General features: G+C 43.0%; 1 protein-coding gene across 3 annotated transcripts in view; it reads right to left on the bottom strand.

The window, feature by feature from the left end:
* Positions 1-22,542, bottom strand: part of disp1 (dispatched RND transporter family member 1) — a 212,749-nt gene that overhangs the window by 151,613 nt on the left and 38,594 nt on the right. For all 3 annotated transcript variants that reach the window (XM_033020663.1, XM_033020662.1, XM_033020665.1), the window contains exon 2: positions 7,033-7,141. The gene's annotated coding sequence lies outside the window, so the exon portion shown is untranslated. The remainder of the gene's footprint in view (positions 1-7,032; positions 7,142-22,542) is intronic.

The following is a 22,542-nucleotide window of genomic DNA, read 5'->3' as shown; positions in this document are numbered from 1 at the left end:
TTGCGTTGTATCATTTACAACTTTACTCCCAGTATACTAAATCAATTCTATTACTTTGACTTGAAGAGTGATGAACATTGAATTGAATGCTGGAGAAGGTAGGCTATGCAATCCAATTAAAGCAAAAGGCAGCTTCCCATGTGGTGCTCCAATGCTGAGGAATGTACGTGATAAATAACGGGGCAGTCCCAATGTAACAGTGTAAACTTAGTTCAGGATCCTGCCAACAGTCAAAAGATCGTCTGCCCGTGAAAGGGCCACAAGTACAGCAGTCCGACACTTACTAAAGTCTGATAGGAAAACTGCTTCAGATAACACACATCGACACCAGGAGTAGATTTAACAACAGCCGCAAGGAATGTGTAACATTCTGCGGGAGAGAAACTTCTAATTCCAAAGAAAACCAAAAGGCATGCAATGTAGTGTGATCCCCACACAAAAACAAGCGCTGTTGCTCTGGCCACAGGGTTACTTTGAAAAGAATCCCTGGCAACTCTGCTACCGTATTTACAAAGCTAATAGCTCATGAAAAAGTGTTGGCGTCTCAATTTGAACAAATACCCTTCAGTGACTGAAGAAATGTCAATTTATTTACACATTTCAAGAGTAGAAAATCTAGATGGAAGCAAGAATGTGGAAAGATGCGGAGGCTTTGGAGAGGGTTCAGAAAAGGTTTCTCAGAATATTGCCTGGATTAATGAGTATTAGCTATAAGAAGTTGGACAAACTTGGATTGTTTTCTAACATGCCGGAGGATGAGGCCTGATAGATGCACTTTGCAATGGCTGGGTTTAGTGTTGAGTAGAACAAAAGAATAACCTTTTTAATGCATCATCTGCTACAAAGCAAAACTTCCTCCCATTACTTGGAGCTTTTAGAATACGTTTCTGAAAATATATCAGAGCAGATGATATATCGTGAAGATCGGAATATGACATGCCCAGAAAAAGAAATCTGAAGAAGGGTCTTGACTCTTCACCCACTCCTTTTCTCTAAAGATGCTGCCTGTCCCGCTGAGTTGCTCCAGCATTTTATGTCTATCACCCATCCATGCTCTCCAGAGATGCTGCTTGATTTGCTGAGTTAATTCAGCACTTTGTGTCCTTTTGTGCATTAACCAGCATCTGCGGTTCATTATTTCTACATTCCAACAATTATACAGTTGGTAGTCTGATCCATCACAGGCACAGCCCTCTCCACCATCGAAAGCATCTGCAAGAGGTGTGGCTTCATGAAGGCGGATATCCATGCCAGGGATCCCCACCATCCGGGCTGTGCCATCTTCTCACTGCTAGGAGTTGGGCAGGAGGTACAAAAGTCCCACACCACCAGGGTCAGGAACAGCTGCTTTCCGACAACCATCAGGGTCTTGAACCAACCCGCACGGCTCTAATCGGACCCCAACAGTGGAACTCTATGCTCCGATTCTTGCACTTCCATGAACGTTTTCAAATTGTGTTTTGCAATAATGACTTGAGGTTTTTTCTTTCTTTTTACTGTGTTCCAGAATTTTGTGTGTAATTAGTGTATAAATAATGTTTAGTGTGTTGTTTGAGTCTATGTGCCTGCAATGCTTTTGCCAGCAAGATTTTCACTGTAACTGTCCCCCACCATACGTACTTGTGCAAATGACAATGAGCTTGAGCCGACCCAGTGTGGGCATTTCCCCTTTCTATCCCAGGAAGAGACATTTCACACCATCACCTCTTGGCCTGGGTCAGGTAGACTGAAATCTCCAATGACTCAGAATAGGTGGAAATGTAAATTGTGGTAAGGATATTTGTGATTCAGCAATAGAATGAGTGAGTGGACGAAAGCTTGGCAAATGCAAGTTTCATGTTGGAGAATGCAAGGTTCTGAACTTCAGTAAGAGGAATCAAAAGGCAGAGAGGCTTAAATGGAAAGAGGCTGCAAAATGAGCAAACAAGAAAGGGATCAAAGTGCGTGTGCATGAATTACAAATGCAAAGCCGAAGAGATTAGGAGACAGGTATTATGTTTGGTGCGGATATTGTGGGCTGAAGGATCTGTTCCTGTGCTGTATTTTTCTATATTCTACATTCTATACAAGAGTGCAAACGGCATATTGGCCTTTATTGCAACAGAGTTTTAAAAGTAGATAAGTTGTGTTATAAATGTACAGGGTGTTGGTGAGAACACACACAGGAGTACAGGGCACTGTTTTAGTCCTCTTACCCAAGGAACAATAAAGTCACATGGAGGCAGTCCAAGAAATTAATCAGGCTAAGCATTGGGACGAGAAGATTATCCCTCAAGAGAAACGACATTGGTTGGATCTGTATTCGTTGGAAGGTTAGAAGAATGAGGGCTCGATCTTATTGAGACATACAGGGTTCCAAAGGGGATTGACAAAATGCAAGTTAAGATGGTTTCATTGGTGGGGGATTGGAAACTCCCCCACCAGTGAAACCATCGTAACTCATTGGAGTTTCCAATGAGTCTCAAGGTAAGGGGACGGCCATTTAACGCTGACGTGCTTTAACTTTCTTCTCTGAGGTTGCGAATGGGCCCCCAGCAAGGATGTGCTGACATTGGAGAGGGACCAGAGAAGGTTTATGAGAATGATCTCAGGGATGATTAGGTTGATGTACGAGGTGCGTTTAAAATCTCTGGGCCCGTACTCGCTGGAGTTTGGAAGGATGGGGGAATCTCACTCAAACCTATCGAATAGTGAAAACCTTAGATAGAGTGGATGTGGAGAGGATGTTACCCCGCAATGGGAGAGTCTAGAACCAGAGGGCGCAGCCTCAGAATAAAAGGACACACCTCTAGAATTATATGAGGAGGAATTTCTGTAGCCAGAGGGTGGTGATACTGTGGAAGTCATTACCACAGATGGTGGTGGAGCCCAAGTCGTTGGGCATTTTTGAGGTGGAGATTGACAGATGCTTGATTAGAAACAGTGTCAAGGATTATGGGGAGAAGGCAGGAGAATGAGGTTGAGAGGGAAAGATAGATCAGCCACGAATTAATGGCATCGACCCGATGGGCCGAAAGGCCTACTACTGCTCCTCTGACTTATGAACTTATGGAGGATAGCCTGCGAAGAAACCATTCCTGCGGTTTGTGTGGGAGCTGGTGCAGACACCCGCTCCTCCCAACATTTGCTCAACCAGATGGAGACAATCAAAGTTTCCACCCTCGAGTTGCCAAGACTAAAATTAAAGTGTAATAGGATCAAACGGCAGACTGAACAAGCATAACAGAAAGGAGGAAAGCTTAGATTGAACTCAATAACTTGAAGTTTTTAACTGTGCTCTTAATTCATCATTGCCAATGCAGATCCACCACCACAAGAATTTTAATCCTTGTGCTCATCAGATTTGGGTGCTCTCTCCAAACTCCGCCCAAGCTTGGATGTTTATAACGACAGTGGATATTTTTGCATGAATCAAATGAACATGGAACAGATAGTTCAGTTTTGCCGGACTCTGAAAGACAGTAAATTATAGAAGTCTGGAACCCTAGTGGCATTAATGATAGATTACCCATGGAACTATTTGTTCCCGTTTTAGAAACTTGGCGTGGCTTCAACTAGAAACTAACTTTCCATAACACCACATTGAAGAACAGACAGCAAACATCAGTCTTCCTGTTCTTGAGGAATTCTGACTTCCTGTTAGTTACCCGTCGCAGTTTCAATATTCACCGGCCACATTTGGACCCATACTGCTCAGGGTAGGTCATGGAACTGAAATATTCCAATTGATCCAATCCTACTCATAGATGAATAAAAGCCCACATTCAATTCATGAGTTGTTGACTAAAGTTGACTGTTACTGGGATTCAAATAGAATTAACAAAGCCAATGTCACTTTGCAGCATTCTTAAGACAGAAATGCAGTCACGGTGGTGCAGCGGTAGAGTTGCTGCCTTACGGCAAATGCAGCGCCGTAGACCCGGGTTCGATCCCGACTACGGGTGCTACGCTCTCCTTGTGACCGCGTAGGTTTTATCCGAGATCTTCGGTTTCCTCCCACACTCCAAAGACGTACAGGTTTGACGATTAATTGGCTTGGTAAATGTAAAAACTGTCCCTGGTGGGTGTAGGATAGTGTTAATGTGCGGGGATCGCTGGTTGGTGTGGACACAGTGGGTCAAAGGGCCTGTTTCCGCACTGTATCTCTAAACTATTCTAAACTAAACGTGCTACTTAGATCATGAATCGAAACAACAATCAGTGGAGTGCAGGGCTTCAGTTCCACAGCACGCTCCTTCATCCATGTATCACTTCCTTCACTGCACATAATCTAATGCATTAACTGAGAGCAACTGATAGTGGAGGTGGCTGAATGCATCAGTCAGCTTTGAGGAGGCTTTCGAAGGTGAGTAAATTAAAGAACAAGAATGCAACAGGTACAGATTTAGAGATACAGCGCGGATACATGCCTTTCGGCCCACCGAGTCTGCACTGACATACGATCCATGCACACAAACGCTATCCTACACACACCAAGGACAATTTATACTTATACCAAGCCAATTAACCTACAAACCTGTACATCTTCGGAGTGTAGGAGGAAACCGAAGATCTCGGAGAAAACCCACATGCTCAGGGGGAGAACGTACAAACTCGGTACAGACAGAAGCCGTAGTCGGGATCGAACCGGGGTCTCTGGCGCTGCAAGTGCAGCAACTCTACTGCTGCTCCACCGTGCCGTCTTCCCAAGCCCAAAACTTTACTGCAGAAGTTCTTCAGAGCAGTGTCTTGGCCCAACCTTAGTGGATTAATAATAATAATAATAATAATACATTTTATTTATGGGCGCCTTTCAAGAGTCTCAAGGACACCTTACAAAAATTAGAGCTGCACAGCACAGAAACAGGCTCCTCAGCCTGACACATCCATGCTGGAATAAGTTGCCTAACCTAGCTAGTCTCTCCTGGCTGAGCCTGGCCCATATTTTACCAAACAGTTTCTACCCATGTGCTTGCTCAAGTGTCTTTTACATTCTCAACTGTACCCATCTCTAGCACCCCCTCTGGCAACATATAGAACTGTTGGGAATGGTTGCTCCTCGATTCCCTTTTAAATCCTGCACTTCTCACCTTAAATCCATGTCCCCTAGTTTGCAGAGACTACTCTCTTTCTCTCTCTCTCTCTGACTCCTTGGTATGGTTAGCCCTCTCTCTCTCCCCTGCAACTGTAACACCTGCCCCTACACCTCTTCCCCACCTCCTATCAGGGACTCCCGCAACCCATCCAGGTGAGGCAGGGATTCACCTGCACCTCCTCCAACCTCTTCTATTGCATTGCGTGCTCTCAATGTGGCCTCTTGTGCATCTGTGATGCCAAGCATAGACTAGGCAGCCTCCTTGCTGTGTTATGTGAGTCGCTGAGTAACAGAGTGTGGAAACAGGCCCTTCAGAACAACTTGCCCACGCCGACCAACATGCACCATCTACACTTGACCCATTTGCCTGCATTTGGCCCGTAACTTTCCAAACCTATCATATCCATGTACCAGTCCAAATGTTTTTTAAATGTCACGATTGTACTTGCCTCAGCTACTTCCTCCGGAAGCTTTTTCCATATACCTACCAACCTTTGTGTCAAAACGTTGGCCCACGGGTTCCTATTAAATCTTTCCCCCTCACCTTAAACCCGTGTCCTCTGGTTCTTGATTCCCCAACTCTGGTTAAAAAATTCAGTGCATTTACCCTATCTATTCCTCTCATGATTTTGTACAACTTTATAAGATCACCCCTCATTCTCCTGTGCTCCCAGGAATAAAGTCCTAGTCTGCTTAACCTCTCCCTATAGCTCAGGCCCTCAAGTCCTGGCAACATCCTTGTAAATTTTTACTGCACCCTCTCCAGCTTAACAACATCTTTCCTATAACAGGGTGGACAAAACTGAACATACTCTAAATGTGGCCTCACCAGGGCTAGCTGAAGCTCCCAGTGGTTAGCCATTATAATTCTCCTGCCTATTCCAATATCAAACTGTCTGCCCTGGGTCTCCTCTATTGCCAGAGTTAACAGCAAATGGAAGAACAGCAACTCATATTCCACCTGGGTAGTTTACAAGCTAACGGTGTGAGCAGTGAATGTTTAAATCCCACATCTCATGAGAAAATATTTCCTCCTCAACAAAATTTATCTCCGTCTTCAAAATTCAATTAAGAAAAACTTTAGTACATCTTGGCAGGATTCACCTTGATTGATGCATTACTTTCCGTACCACTGTTTAAAACTCCAGAACCATAATTTTCCAATCAATCCTTGCAATCCGCAATCTTATCTGCATGATCTAACAAACAGCAATGCCCTTTGAAGCAATAGTGTTAAAAGATGCCTCAGCTATGATTTATGCCTGATTAAAGCGCCGCAAAACGTCATCCATTCCTTCTCTCCAGAGATGCTGCCTGTTACCTGTTATGAGTTATTCCAGCTTTTTGTGTCTATCCACCATGAAGCCTTTGCAATAAATAATCCATGAGCAGCCAGAAAGGTGTGAGGATGAATCGTGTTTTCATCAGATTCCTACCTTGGGTGGTTGCTTCTGGACTTTCTCTCCTTGTTAGCATCATCTGGCTTTAAACACTCTCCTTTATTCAACAGGCACAAAGAGCCAGGTAGTTTCCTTTGTGTTACAAGGTGCTATGATCTACAGATATTAGGATACTTCGTAACTTTGTTGGCAGCCTTCATGTGGCGACTCTTTGCATACTTTGTGTATGCAAAACAAAGAATATCACCATGACTTGTCACAAGTAACAATAAAGTATCATTCATTCATTATACTGAAGGTGCCATATGCTCATCATGCCAAAACCAATACCAATCATTTTCCACTTTCATTTCTACCAGCACTCGCATCAAGAATTAATCTGCTGCCATGGCAAGCACGTCAGAGACGGCGACCAAAGTCAGAACAATCGAAACTCAGGGTGACATGTGTATCCTATAGCAGCCCCTTGACCATAAAGTGGTCTGTTATTCAACATGCAGGCAATCTCTACCCTGCCATATTACATAAAGCTCAGTCAAAAAACCCAAAGGGACTTACAGTCGATCCAAGACAATTTTTATTTTGTTTCAAGCACCAAATGATCCGACAAGCAGATATTCTCGTGTTGTTCCATTCGTATCGAGGATATCAGTCCATCTATGGCAATCTGAAAGGAGACAAGAAACATCAATTAATTTGACACAGTATGGGGAGAATGCTGGAAACTGGGAAGAGGTCAGTCACAGAGTACTTATTGTTGGCTTAGCAGTGAGTTGTCATTGAACAAACAGCCAGCATGTATGAAATCTAACAAGCCACAGCAAAGGCAACATCACCGTTCCTCACAAGACACCAAACAGTCGTAGAGTTCTTGGCTGGCATGCCAAGCAACCAACAGAACAGGCCATTTCATCTCACATTGCTCATAAGTTCATGTTCATAAGTAGAGCCAGGATTTTGCCATAAATGCCATGTGCCTTTTCATGCCTTTTTTGATGATTTCACCTTTTTAATGCTTTTTTCACAATCGAGTGCCTAAATCAGCCATTTTTTGCCGTTTTGTTAAAAGGTCGTGCTATTTTCTCTAGTTGTACTGTGATTACAATGACGTTTTCTATGTTAACACGTTAATTATTGTATGTTATTATTAACGTGTTAACATAGTATAACTTGCAAGAAAATTCCACCACTGGGGCGAAACCGGGGGTGTCACCGTCGGTCGTTCATTCGTTCGTGCCGTTGCCACTGGTTCAGTCTTCTCCAAGATCTATTTAAGAAAGAACTGCAGATGCTGGAAAAATCAAAGGTAGACAAAAAATGCTGGAGAAACTCAGTGGGTGAGGTAGCATCTATGGAGAGAAGGAATAGGCGACTTTTCGGGTTTGTGACCCTTCTTCAGACTGATGTGGGGGGGGGGCGGGAAAAAGAAAGGAAGAGGCGGAGATAGTAGGAGAGCTGGGAAGGGGGAGGAGGGAAAAGACAAGGACTATCTAAAATTAGAGAAATTGATTCCGCTGGGGTGTAGACTACCCAAGCGAAAAACCCAAGCTCGTCTCCTCACTGCTTTTACTACTGGCTCCAGTCGCAAATCTGAGTTTGAGTGATCTGTGTAAGGCATTCATTGATGCTGGAATTCCACTGTGGAAATTGGAAAACAAATCTCTCAGAGGTATTTTAGAAAAAGACACAGAGGAACATTTACCAAGCGAGTCATCTTTACGGAAAAATTATGTTGACAGCAACTTCAACATTATTATGCAGAAAATTAGAGATCTCAATAGACGAGCCAACATGGGGAGATATTTTGCCAATGTGGTCATCGGTACACTGGAGGCAGGTCAACCATCAAAGGAGTATTGACATCGGAAGTATTGGAGAAGTCAAACAGCTCAACTATTGCTCAGTTGTTTACATCTTCACTTGCTGTACTTTGGCCAGAAGGTATAAAACACGAGAATGTTCTTCTGTTTGTGACTGATGCAGCTCCGTACATGAAAAAAGCTGCTCGTGCTCTTAAAGTTTTATTCCCCAAAATGTTGCATGTGACATGCTTAGCTCAAGGACTTCATAGAATTGCCAAGCACATACATAGCTAGTTTCCAAATGTCGATCGCCTAGTTTCCAATGTCAAGAAAATCTTCCTCAAAGCACTGTCACGTGTGCAGTTGTTCAAGGAAATGGCACCCGAGATTTCATTACCTCCTCAGCCCGTTATGAGTAAGTGGGGTACATGGCTCTCTGCTGTACTCTACTATGCTGCAAAATTTTAAAAGATAAAAGAAATCGTCAACTGTTTTGAAGAAGAATCTGCTGCAGTCAGGATCATCAGTGAAATCATGCAGAAAAAGTCCCTCCACTGTGATCTTGTGTTTATTGCTTCCAATTTTGCAAACTTCCCACAAGCCATCACTTCCCTTGAGAAACATGGCGAAACATTAGTGAATTAGTGAGTAACTGACGATATTCGTAAAAAACCTGGCAATGTAGGTAAAGACATACAAGGACAATGTGAGAGAGTGATTTTAGCGAACAAAGATCTTGAAGAAATACAGAACATAGCTATAGTTCTCAAAGGTAGTTGTAATGCACAAGATATCGACATGAATAAAGAGTTTTGTAGCTTGTTTCGGGTATGCACCAGTGACCTCAGCTGATGCAGCAGACGTTTTTCACAACTGAAGCATATTCTGTCTGACAGACGGTATAGTTTAATAACAGATAATTTGAAAAAAATGCTGGTAATTATGTACAACCAGGCAACTTTGGTCATTTAATGTAGTATACCTTCATATTATAATTTTAATAATATAATGCCTCTTTATGTCAATAAATGCGTTTTTCATGCCATTTTTGTGTCTTTTTGCCTGCCTATTTCAGTTTTTTAGTGCCTAAACAGCCTAGCTCTATTCGTCATAAGAGCAAAATTAGGTAATTCAGCCCATTGAGTCTACCCCACCATTCAATCATGAATGATCTATCTTTCCTTCTCAACCCCATTCTCCTGTCTTCTCCCCCGTAAGCTTTGACACCCTTACCAATCAAGAAGCTGTCAATCCCCATTCTAAAAATACCCAAAGACTCGGCTACCATAGCCATCTGTGGCAATGAATTCAACAAATTTGCCAACCTTTCAAAGCTGTCAGGTTAAATGACAACATGGAGCAGAGAGCAGTACAGCACAAGAACAGGCCCTTCAGTCCATAATGAACATGATGCAGTGAACATCTCTTATCTGCCTGCATATAATCCATATTCCTCCACTTCCTACATACCATATGCCCATACAAAAGTCTCTTCAACACCACTGTCGTATCTGCCTCCACCACCAGCAATGGCAACACGTTCCAGTCATTCGCCAACCTTTGTGTTAAAAAATAAATTTGTCCCCCAAATCACTGGATGGATATAAGAGAGAGTTAGATAGAGCTCTAGGGGCTGGTGGAATCAAGGGATATGGGGGAAGGCAGGCACGGGTTATTGATTGGGGACGACCAGCCATGATCACAATGAATGGCAGTGCTGGCTCGAAGGGTCGAATGGCCTCCTCCTGCACCTATTTTCTATGTTTCTATCTTGAAACTTTTCCCCTCTCGTCTTAAAGCTATTCCATCCAGTATTTGATTTTTTCATCCTGGGAAAAAGGTTCTGACCATCTACCCTATCTATGCCTCTCATAATAATATTATACACTTCTATCAGGTGTCCTTGCAATACCTCCGGTGTTTTGGAGAAGACAATCCAAGTCTGTTCCTTTAGCTAATATCCCTTAATTCAGGCAGCATCCTGGTGAAACTCCTCTGCACCTTTTCCAAAGCCACCACATTCTTCCTGTCATGGGGTGAGCAGAACTGCACGTAATACTCCGTTACCTTCCAGTTACAAGGATAATTCTGAGGAAGAATGATAACAGAATTCCAGAATCCTATGTCAAGTTTTGTACAAGACCAAAACTCGGATCATAAATTCGGCTTATAGGGAAGGTAGATCGAGAAACAAAATTACAAATCATAGCTACAAACATGCTGCAACTAATAGTTAAAATAAAGAGTTGACAAATAACTTGTATGGATTGCAAAATAAAAGAATAAAAATACCATGGGGAAAAAATGGTCCAATTGTGGTCAACAAGATTGAGGAGCAGATAGTGTAGATAGTCAAAACCCTTTTCCACCCATAGTGGGAGTATCAAAAATAAGAGGGCATAGTTTTATGATGAGAGGAAGGAGTTTTACAGGGAATTAGAGGGGCACGTTTTTTTTTAAACACAGACCGTGGTTGATGCTTGGAACGTATTGAAAGAGACTGTGGTGGAATCATATACAATTACTATCTTTAAGAGGCATCTAGACAGATATTTAAATAGGCAGGACAATAAATATAGTCCTAATGTGAGCAAAAGGGCTTAGTTTAGATAGGCAAATGGTTAGCATGGACTTGGTGGGCTGACAAACCCATTTCTGTGCTGACAGTTCTATAACTCCATGAAAATTTTGAAGTAAATGAAAATCATAAAAGTACAGATGCTGACATTTTGGACATACAACTAGATAAAAAGTTCAAAAATGCACCAACCAAAATTATGCTGAATTCCAGAATAACTTTGGAATAACTTTGCTATAGAATGGGAAAATAGAGTTGAGAAAGCCACCAGCATAAATTCATTCAGTTGTTGTGTGGTCTGCTCCCATTTCACATGCAGTGAGCAAAAGCCAGGATAAATGGGAAACACAAGCCCAGGACAAGGGTGAATGCACAGGGCTGCTCACTGCTCACTGCTCATATCCTATTCTTCAAACTTTGGTTTCTTGGTCCTCCAAAATATTCCAAATGGAATTTAAACTGGAGGTGGATTTAAACTGGAGGTGGAATTAAACTGGAGGTGGAATTAAACTGGAGGTGGAACTGGAACTTAAACTTGCTGTTGATGGAATCCATAACTCAGTTTTCCAATGCAGCTAGTATATTTGAAAGCTGGAAACAGGGATGGTGTATGTGCAGGAAAGAACTGTAGATGCTGGTTTAAATCGAAGGTAGACACAAAATGCTGGAGTAACTCAGCAGGACAGGCAGCTTTACAACAGGGATGGTGTATGGTGTGGTGGGGAGGGGAATGGGAAGGGGGGGGGGGGGGGGGGGGGTGAGGGTAAGGGGGGGACATCACTCCAATTTCCCAACACACATGCACACACAATACACGGGATTAGCTCCACACAACGCCAGCACACTGGTCAAGTAGGAGAAAAATAAGCATAATTTCACACACTGGAGACAACAGAAAGCTGACACTGAGAAAGCTCAGCATCATTATGTAACATCCCAGCTATAACGTTACAACCTAACAATCCATCATGTGCTCTGGCATTTCCAAAAATACCGAGGCACTTATGCATCAGTTGTGCCAACATCTGCAGTCAGCAGACTGGATGCTGAACAATTGGCTCATAGATGCCTCAGTGGACACTTACACCACTCTAGAACATAGTACAGTACAGCACAGGAACAGGCCCTTCGGCCCACAATGTCCATGCCAAACATAATGCTAAGACCAGCTCTTATCTGCCTGCACATGATCCATATCCCTCTATTTCCTGTTTACCCACATGCCAATCCAAACGTCTCTTAAACACCACTATCGGATCTGCCCCTAGCACCTCCGGCAACATGTTCCAGGCACCCACCACCCTCTTTTTAAAAAAAAAACTAATTTACCCCACACATCTCCTTTAAACTGTGCCCCTCTCACCTTAAAGCTATGCCCTCATCTTTAACATTTACACCCTGCGAAAAAGGTTCTGACTGTCTATCTTGTCTATGTCTTTCAGAATATTACAGACTTCTCTCAGGTCTCCCCTCAACCTCCAGCTTTCCAGAAAAAAACAATCCAAGTGTGCACATGTGTGTCAGAGATTATGGGGAGAAGGCAGGAGAATGGGGTTCGGAGGGAGAGATAGATCACCCATGATTGAATGGCAGAGTAATCTTGATGGCCGAATGGCCTAATTCTGCTCCTATCATTTATGATCTCTCCTTATAACTAGTATTGTCTAATCCAAGCGTTGTTCTGATAAACCTCTTCTGAACCTTTTCCAAAGCCTCCGCATCCTTCCTGTATTGGGATGATCAGAACTGCAGCCTAACTATAAAAGATGCATCATGACTTCCTGACGTATATTCAATGCCTCAACCAATGAAGGCAAGCATACCACTCTATCTCCTTGTGTTGCCACTGTCAGGTAGCTGTGGACTTGGACCCCCAAGATCCCTCTGTACATCAGTGCTGTTAAGGTTCTTGCCATAAATTGTATATATTTCCCCTTATATTCGACCTCCCAAAGTGCAACACCTCACACTTGCACAAATTAAATTCATTCTGCTATTTCATCCATTTCTGCAGCCGATCTAAATCCCCCTGCATACTTTGACAGCCTTCCTCACAGTCTGCAACTTCAGCGATGTTAGTGTCATCCTTAAATTTACAAATTAACCAATCTGCATTTACATCCAAGTCATTTATACACAAACAGCATGGGTCCAAGCACCGATCCCTGCAGAATCCCACTGGTCACAGATCTCCAGCCTGAATATTGTCCTACCACCACAACCCTGTCTTCTATCGGTCAACCAGTTCCGACTCCATGCGACCAAGTCACTGTTAATCCCATACTCTAGTTTGGTTATAATCCTTCTGAACCTGGCGCCTGCTCACTGGCCAATCTCAGCCTTTGCAGAAACTGGTGAGAGTTGCTAATTTCACTTCTGGTTACTATCAAGTACTGGCAACAATTTAAATTGAAATAATTGGATTAGTCTCGTCTCATCTCCGATAATGGCACAATATAATTATAATAAAAACATCCGCCCGGAAGACTAAAGAATTCTGTGTACCAAATGCAACCCACCAGATCATAAAACAATACCTCACGGGAACAGGCCCTTCTGCACACAATGTCTGTGCCAACCATGTTACCATGGTGCCCACCAAGTCTACTCCGCCATTCAATTACAGCTGATCTATCTCTCCCACCTAACCCCATTCTCCCACCTTCACAACTTAACCTCCGACACCTGTACTAATCAAGAAGTATCCTTTAATTGCCTGATTGTTTATTTATCTCTCAATTTTAGTTTAGCTTGAGATACAGCGCGGAAAACAGGCCCTTCGGCCCACTGAGTCTGCGCCAATCAGCAATCCCCGCACACTTACACCATCCTCCACACACTAGGCACAATTTACAATTATACCAAGCCAATTAACCTACAAACCAGTACGTCTTGAGTGTGGGAGGAAACTGGAGATCCCGGACAAAACCCGTGCAGGTCACGGGAGAACGTACAAACTCCGTAAAGACAAGCGCCTCTACCACTGCGTCACCGTGCCGCCACTTAATTGTTGCTATTTTACCTGCTCCACATCAACCCATTCTCATCCCTAAAGGAATTTAGTCACTACTGTTTTTGTGGAATACTCAGCCAAAGTCACCAGCACGACATTCCACAGCAGCATTCAATGGAACCAAACCTCATTGAGGTTTTGAGATTTCAGTCTTCTCTAGGATGTTTAACGGGTTTTGGAGAGGAGGACAAGAGCTGCATTAGTATTGAGGAGGGCCTAATCAAAGGGACCTGCGGCTCTGGGTCCCTCACTCAGTCACGAGCTGCTGTTGGACGCACTTCCCACAAGTACACTGGAAGCCCTCGACTACCCACATCCAGCAGGAGCAGCATCCCGGCAGCATGTCAGAAGAAGGTTACAAAACAAAGACTGTGCTCTATCTTGGCGTCACCCTTTGCTCAGCCACCTCGCTGAAGCCTCTCGAACCAAACCTCGACACTTACCCTCACACGCAGCACTGTTAAACTTTACACTTTAGAGATACAGTGTGGAAACGGGCAACCCGAGTACGTGCCAACCAGCGATCACCCTGCACACTAGCACTATCCTACACACTAGGGGCAATTTACAATTTCATCAAAGTCAATTAACCTACCGACCTGTACGTCTTTGGAGCGTAGGAAGAAACCGGGGCACCCAGAGGAAACCCACGCGGTCACAGAAAGAATGTATAAACTTTTTACAGCCAGCACCCGTAGTCATGATCAAACGTGGGTCGCTGGCGGTGTAAAGCAGTAACTCTACCGCTGCGCCATTGTGCCACCCTCAACACAAAGCCGCTCCCATTAGGGCCACTCCACTACACCTTCACTTCTTATTGCCTGCTGTGTTTGTCAATGAGCCAAGCAATCAGCACTCTTTTAAACCTTCTTTCTGCTGTACTTTGCCTGCAAACTCACCTCAAATACCGTGCGCTCTAAATTTTGATAATAACCTCTTATCAAGGGCTTGTCAAAGGTTCAAACCTCCCTTACCGATTTTGCAAACTACAACTACAAAAGGTGTGAACAGATTTGTCAAATATGATTTTCCTTTCATACACCCAGTGACGCAATCCAGTCCCAATATCTTTCAATATCCTTTGAGCCAACAGTGAGCTACAAAGTATCAGTTTATCGTTGTCACGCGTACCAAGAATCAGTGATAAGCTCTGATTTGCGTGCTATTGTCCAGGACTAGTTTAGATGGGGTATCTTGGTCGGCATGAATGAGTTAGAAACATAGAAAATAGGTGCAGGAGAAGGCCATTCGGCCCTTCGAGCCAGCACCGCCATTCATTGTGATCATGGCTGATCGTCCCCTATCAATAACCCGTGCCTGCTTTCTCCCCATATCCCTTGACTCCACTAGCCCCTAGAGCCCTAACTCCCTCTTAAATCCATCCAGTGACTTGGCCTCCACTGCCCTCTGTGGCAGGGAATTCCATAAATTCACAACTCTCTGGGTGAAAACGTATTTTCTCACCTCAGTCTTAAATGACCTCCCCTTTATTCTAAGACTGTGGCCCCTGGTTCTGGACTCGCCCAACATTGGGAACATTTTTCCTGCATCTAGCTTGTCCAGTCCTTTTATAATTTTATATGTTTCTATAAGATCCCCCCTCATCGACCTCCCCTAACAGTTGGGCTGATGGGCCTGTTTCCATGACTCTATCCAATCAGATCGGCTAATATTATACATAGATATAATTAAGTCCAACTCAAGTACAATGGGCAGAGCAAATAGGAAGCTACAGAGCACAGAATATAGTTCTCAACATTGTAGTATATCTGTTCCAAAGACAAGGTCCAATGTCCACAATTGGTGTGGGTGAACCTTGGATGAAGAATGAAGTATCATCCAAAAAAGGGCAGCATGGAGGCTCAGTGATATAGAGTTGCTGCCTTACAGCACCAGAGACCCGAATTGCATCCTGACTACGGGTGCTGTCTGCATGGAGTTCGTACGTTCTCCCCATGACCCGTGTCAGTTTTCTCCGGAAGCTCCGTTTCCTCCCACACTCCAAAGGTTTCTAAGGTAATTGGCTTGGTAAAATTGCAAATTGTCCCTAGTGTGGGTAGGATAGTGTACGGGGATCGCTGGTCGGCACAGACTCTGTGGGCCGAAGGGCCTGTATCTGCACTGTTTCTCTAAACTAAAATTAAAATGTTGCAAACTTTAGATAGAAGCTAAAAACGTTGCTGGGAAAGGTTTATCAATAAGCAACTAGGTTTTACACCAGCCATGGATAACATAAACAAAATGACAATGTTGTGTTTTTCAAACTTCACCAAAAATGGTTTTCATCACAATCGTGTATTTTTGGCATCTGGTCAACTCCTCCAGTTCATCATGGAAGTGTTTCCTGTTCAGCCAGATTCTGTGCCAATGTTTCTGCACTCAACGCAGCAGACACATACTTGTTTTTGTTTTTCCTTAATTAGGGTAGTTTCCCCCACGGAATTATGTCTGCTGAAAGTTTGGAAAAAGCGAGCTCATAGAAAGTACTCTTTTTAATCAAAAGATGATGCCTCATCAAGAGTACAAAAAGTGGTTTTGAAGATAGAGAGGGGAGAGGGTTCCATCACATCACAGATCCAACCCATGTTCACATGTGCCACCCTGAGTGCCCACACTTTCTATGCATGCATTTTTCCCAATGTCAGAGACTGCTGTGCCTGCTTATGCCAACATATTGTGGAAGACTAGGCTATGGACTTAAAAACTCAAGTAGTGGCATTAAACTGACTGGACCAGACTATGTGTCAGCTATACCGAATGGCCAACATTTAATTCCATGGTTTGCAATATTGCAAACTGGAACCTCATTCATTTTACACTATCTCCAATTTTTAGTCACTAACTTGAAGCTAGTTTCTCTTTATTCCCCAACACTTTTTAGCAAGATGTTGATCAGCCGTGAGATTCTGAACAGCGACTCTAGATATTAACAGCTCACAAACGTACAGAGTGCACAATCCAGGGGTTTGGAGAATCACAAGAGAGCGGCTCATAGTCACAGACATCAAAGCTGAAGAGGGTGCATTGAAATCTTAATGCAAAAAATTGAATGCAAAAAATGTATTCAATTCAACCGCCATTTCTTTATTCCCCATTACTTCTCCTGCATCATTTTCCAGAGGTCCAATGTCCACTCTTGCCTATTTTACACTTTCTATATCTGAAGAAACTTTTGGAATTCTCTTTTATATTATTGGCCAGCTTATCTTCATATTTTCTTCTTTTATTCCTTTATTGCCTTTTTAGTTACCGTTTGTTGCTTTTTAAAAGCTTCTCAATCCTCTAGCTTCCCAATATTATACACCTTCTCTTTTACTTTTAAGCTGTCTTTGACTTCCCTTGTCAGCCACAGTCGCTTCATTCTCTCCTTGGAATCCATCTTCCTCTTTGGGATGAAAATATCTTGCCATCATTTACCTTAAGCTCCCTAATCAAATTTGGTTCATTACACACACTAAATCCAGAATTACATATTCCCTAGGGGCTGTTTCCGTGCTGTATGACTCTGTGAATCCTTGCACAAAACAACATTGGAAATGGAAAGAATGAAAAAAGGTCCCCGTGTGAAACATCGTCCATCCTTTTTCTCCAGAGATGCTCTCTGACCCACTGAGTTACTCCAGCACTCTGTGTCTAAACCAGCATCTGCAGTACCTTTCTACGCAAATAATTCACCAGTTCCAGGAGCTATAATGAAGAGTACAAAGGTGTGGAGAATGATTTTTTTGGAGCTCGGTTTTGTAGGGATACAGTATAAACAATTTCCATCAATCTGCCACTCAGACAAGAGCGTTCAAAAACTAATGTGACAACACTTGCCAATTCATCACCAAAAGCACCACAATGTTATAAAATGCATTCAGAAGATGTGGCAAGGTACAATATCTGTGGAAAATCAATGAAAGGGCAGAATATTACACAAAAGAGTAAGCAAAGAACTTAGACTAAAATGGACAACATGGATAAAACTGCAACCAAGGAGGATTTAATTGAAACCTCTGACAGGGTGAGACAGACAGGATGCAGGGAGGTTTTTCTCTTGGCTGGGTGTCTAGAACAAGGAATCACAGTCTCAGAGTACACCGCACAAGATTTAGGATGGAGGTGAGAAATGTCTTCACTCTTGGCGTGCTCAACCTGTGGAATTTGCTCGCACAAGACCAAGTCGCTGAATACATTCTAAAAAGAGGGATAGACTGCCAGACATGGAAGGGTATTGGGAAATAACCACTTTCAGGACCTATGGACTTGCTCCAAGGTCCATCTGTATGTCAATGCTTTTAAGGGTCTTGATGAACAGATCTGTAAACTCTCCTTGAACATCTGTCCTCCCAAAGTGCAACACCTTACGTTTGCTTGGATTAAATCTCATCTGCCATTTCTCCACCCACTTCAGTAACGGATCGATATCCTGCTATAAACTTTGACTAAACAAGAGAGTGCTGGAGTAACTCAGTGGGTCAGGCAGCATCTTTGGAGAACATGGATAAGGGACCCTTCTCCAGTCTGATTGTGGTGGGGGGGGGGGGGGGGGGGAGAGAAGGTTGGAAGAAAGGTCGGGACAGGACAAAGCCTGGCAAGTAATAGGTGGATATAGTCGCAGGGGTTTTTTGATAGGCAGATGGTTAGACAAAGGCCAGAAATAAAAAGATAAAAAGTGTGAGATGATGATAGAAGAGATGCAAATTGTCTGCTGCTTCAATTTATGTGTTTTATGTTAATATTCTTTTGCACTACTCAGATCTAGCGCTGCATAATGTTCCATTCTGCTGTTCTGTTGTTGTGTTTATGTTTATAGGTGTATTTATCATTTATCATTGCTGTACGTAGACCACTTACTGTTGTCTTATAGACAATAGACAATAAGTGCAGGAGTAGGCCTTTCGGCCCTTCGAGCCACCATTCAATGTGATCATGATCTTCAAGTGGACATTTCATTTCATTGCACCCTGGTATTTATTGGTTGCATGGTGGCGAAGCAGTAGTGTTGCTGGCCTTCAGCGCCAAAGACCCAGGTTCAATCCTGACTATGCGTGCTGCCTTTATGGAGTTTGTACATTCTCCCTGCGACCTGCATGGGCTTTCCCCGGGAAGCTCTGGTTCCCTCTCACACTCCAAAGACGTACAGGTTTGTAGGCTAATTGGCTTGGTACAAATGTAAATTGTCCCCAGTGTGTGCAGGATACTGTTAGTGTGCGGGGATTACTGGTCGGCGCGGACTCGGTGGGCCGAAGGGCCCGTTTCTGCACTGTATCTCTGAACTGACATATTGACATATGACAATAAACTAATCTTATCTGACCTCATAACTGTGTTACCATTGGCATGTGCTGTTTAATAATGTTGTAAAAGAGATTTTAAGAAGTACTCTTTAAGGAATAGGTCGTCACTGCTGACCAAATGGCACAGAGGTGATTTAAGTGCAGCTTCAATTACGCGTTGCTAGCCTCAAATTGTAAATGGAGGTCAATGACCTAAGGCCAACACCGGAGGATGCCAAAAAATTAGTGCCCACACTATCCCAATAAGGACCAATTGAGAACAGTGATATTTTCATTTTACAGTCAGTATATTCATCGCTGTGGTGCTAGACAGTGCCAAGTAGAGCAAATAGAAAGGAGGTCATTTTGGCTCAACTTCAATCACCAGTCAATGAAAGTTATTCAGGAGGATCAGACTTTATTACAGTAATGCAGGAAAACATCAAATCTTGCCAAGCTTTGAAAGATCAGAACTAACTTACATAAAAGCCCACTATCCTGTAAAATGAATAAATAAATTGCATCCAAAATAGCAATCTTGGAAAAGTTTGAGCAGTATTTGCCCATTAAGCCTGGCAACAGCACATTATCTATATTTATTGCTTCTACAAGTTTCAGTATCATGCATAAAATGCACTGCTATAACCCTCATTTCAATGTACTGCAGATATAAGGACTTATCAGTCGATTTTACAATGATAATTGAACCAGGCTTAGGGTGCAGTAAAAATGATGACTGAACAAATCTCCGCCATAACAATGTGATAAACTCTTCCAAGCCCCATCACTCATGTCAGATGTTTGAATAAATCACAATTTGAAAAGCACAGAACAGAGAAGATGAGTTATAGCATTCCAAAGAGCCACCGCTAAACTTAAACATGTCAAAATCTCGTTGCACTTGATTTATTTCGCTTTACTTATCCTTAATCACTTTTTCTGGGGGGAAAAAGAAAGTTATTCAGCTCTTCACTGAATTTCTGACACTATTCCCTTCAATGCTTTACTGGACAGTCTGCTCCACATCATGTACAGATTAGTTAAATCAAAGGTACACAAAAAGCCGGAGAAACTCAGCGGGTGCAGCAGCATCTATGGAGCGAAGGAGATAGGCAACGTTTCGGGCCGAAACCCTTCTTCAGACTGCCGGTCTCCGGAGGGAGGAGGAGAACTTCTTCAAAGTAGGCATACCTTGAGGAGATTTTGCAATGGAGTAGACAAAGTGTTTAAGAAGGAACTGCAGATGCTGGAAAATCGAAGGTACACAAAAAAGCTGGAGAAACTCAGCAGGTGCAGCAGCATCCATGGAGCGAAGGAGATAGGCAACGTTTCGGGCCAAAACCCTTCTTCAGATGCTGCTGCACCCGCTGAGTTTCTCCAGCATTTTTGTGTACCTTCGATTTTCCAGCATCTGCAGTTCCTTAGTTAAATCTAAACCATGTTGCCCACCCATTCTCCCACTTCATTAATAACAGAATCTGTCCCTATGCTAAACTAATAATTCCAGCTCACCTTGCTTGTATCCCAAGCATTTAAGTGTTTTACATTTCTTTACCATTCACATCCTGCGAGGCCTCAATATATCACAAAATAAAGACAAAGTACGTAACCCTGTCACACACACACACCAACACGTGTGACTTGTGTGTGGGATTACACACAAATTAAACACAACCTCAGTATTTAAGAAAACACAATTCTTAAAGATGGTGCCCTCACACCACTCCAGAATGGTAGAAGGGCTTACACGTGCAGCAGTGGGACTTTAGGAAGAAGTGTGACCTCATGTTCAGGGAAGTGGTGGGGGAAATGGTATAAACAAGATAGTTGAAGTTATTTTAAAGATATTATCCTTGGTTTTAGAATGTTTGAAGTCTAAACATTATGTTAAATGGTTTAAAAGGATAATTTGAGGTCTTGGCAAATGTTTTAGATCAGGTTTTAAGGTTGCAGAAAACCGCAAGAGGTAAATGGAGACAGCAGCTTGTATCCACTGCAGTTTTACACTTACTGTAACATTGTTAAATTGCCCCCAACCACACCGCAAGGAAAAGAACAAGATGGGAATTGAACGCAGTATCAACATGATAGCTTACAACACTGTTACCCGTGTCGTGAGATTTAAGAAAATGTGTGCCAAAACAAAAACAATTCAAGATAACTATCCTACAATGCATGTCCAAAGGATGAAAACAGACAAGAGGCCAAGATCAGAGGAACATAGCGTGGATTGGCCTGAAGATAGACACAAAATGCTGGAGTAACTCAGCGGGTCAGGCAGCATTTCTGGAAGCAAAATAGGTGACATTTTGGGTCGGAACCGTTCTTCAGACCGACAGTAGAAGTGTGTGGGGAGGGGGGGGGGTGGGGGGAAAGATAAGGTTGAGGCAGGAAAAGGCCAGAACAAATTGGTGTGCCCTTGAAGAGAAGCTCATAACGTCACCATTGGCATCTATCACACGAGTACTCACAAAATGCAACGGCAAAGTTCAAATGAGATGCAATTTATGCACAGAAGAATTTGAGAGTTTAATGAAAGCAGCATTTTGGAAATCTAGACAGCAGACACAGTGCTGTGGAAAAAAGTACGGGAATAAAGTGATGGAAAAAATTATGCTTGGCAGCCAAGGAAACCAACTTTGCTTGCAAAGCCCTCAATCTTTTTTGGAGATATTTATAAAAGAGGCCATGTCCTTATATCTCTGCCTTTTCTTCTGATCTATAATGTCAAACAGAACGCAGGCAGAAAGAAGCCAGGGGTGGGAAGGGGGCAGCGTGGTAGGACCAATTAATGACAAGGTGATAGATCCTAAACAGGTCCTCCAGGGTGATCGTCTTGGGATTACAGTACTTCTGTGCCAAGTTAATAGGAGTTGAAATAAGGAAGACAGGATGGAGGAACATGGCCAAAGAGCTTAATACTTGGAGTTTATGTACAATTGGATAGTCAGCATGCTTTACGCGACAGAAATCCTGCCTCACTAATATGATTTTTTTTTTTAAATTAACCAGCGATCAATAAAAGTGGGGCAGTAGATCTTTTCTATGAGGACTTTCTTAGGATAAAGTCCAGCATGGTTGTCTGATCTAGATGATTAAGGTATTGGGATCCAATGGCAGAATCTTCTTTCTTTTGGAAATTGCACATGCAAATTATGTATAATTTATGATTTTGTGTACATGTCCAAAGGTGCATTATTTATTACGCGTGCAACTGCACAGCAAAATTTTGCATGTTTACACATGCAGGCAATGCCAGGTTTTGCTGTCATTTACAAAGTTTGAAGTACAGTATGCCCGCACGCTCAGGCCTTCCTCCATTGCCTCGACCTGCGAATTGACGTCTTTCTCCTCACCCAGCCATCCTTGTGACCCAGGGGCACCTCCTGCAGCCAACTTTGAAGTTGCTGGAGG

The sequence above is a fragment of the Amblyraja radiata genome, chromosome 5 (assembly GCF_010909765.2).
Source record: "Amblyraja radiata isolate CabotCenter1 chromosome 5, sAmbRad1.1.pri, whole genome shotgun sequence".
Taxonomy (NCBI): Eukaryota; Metazoa; Chordata; class Chondrichthyes; order Rajiformes; family Rajidae; genus Amblyraja; species Amblyraja radiata.
This window is presented reverse-complemented; position numbering and strand designations above follow the sequence as displayed.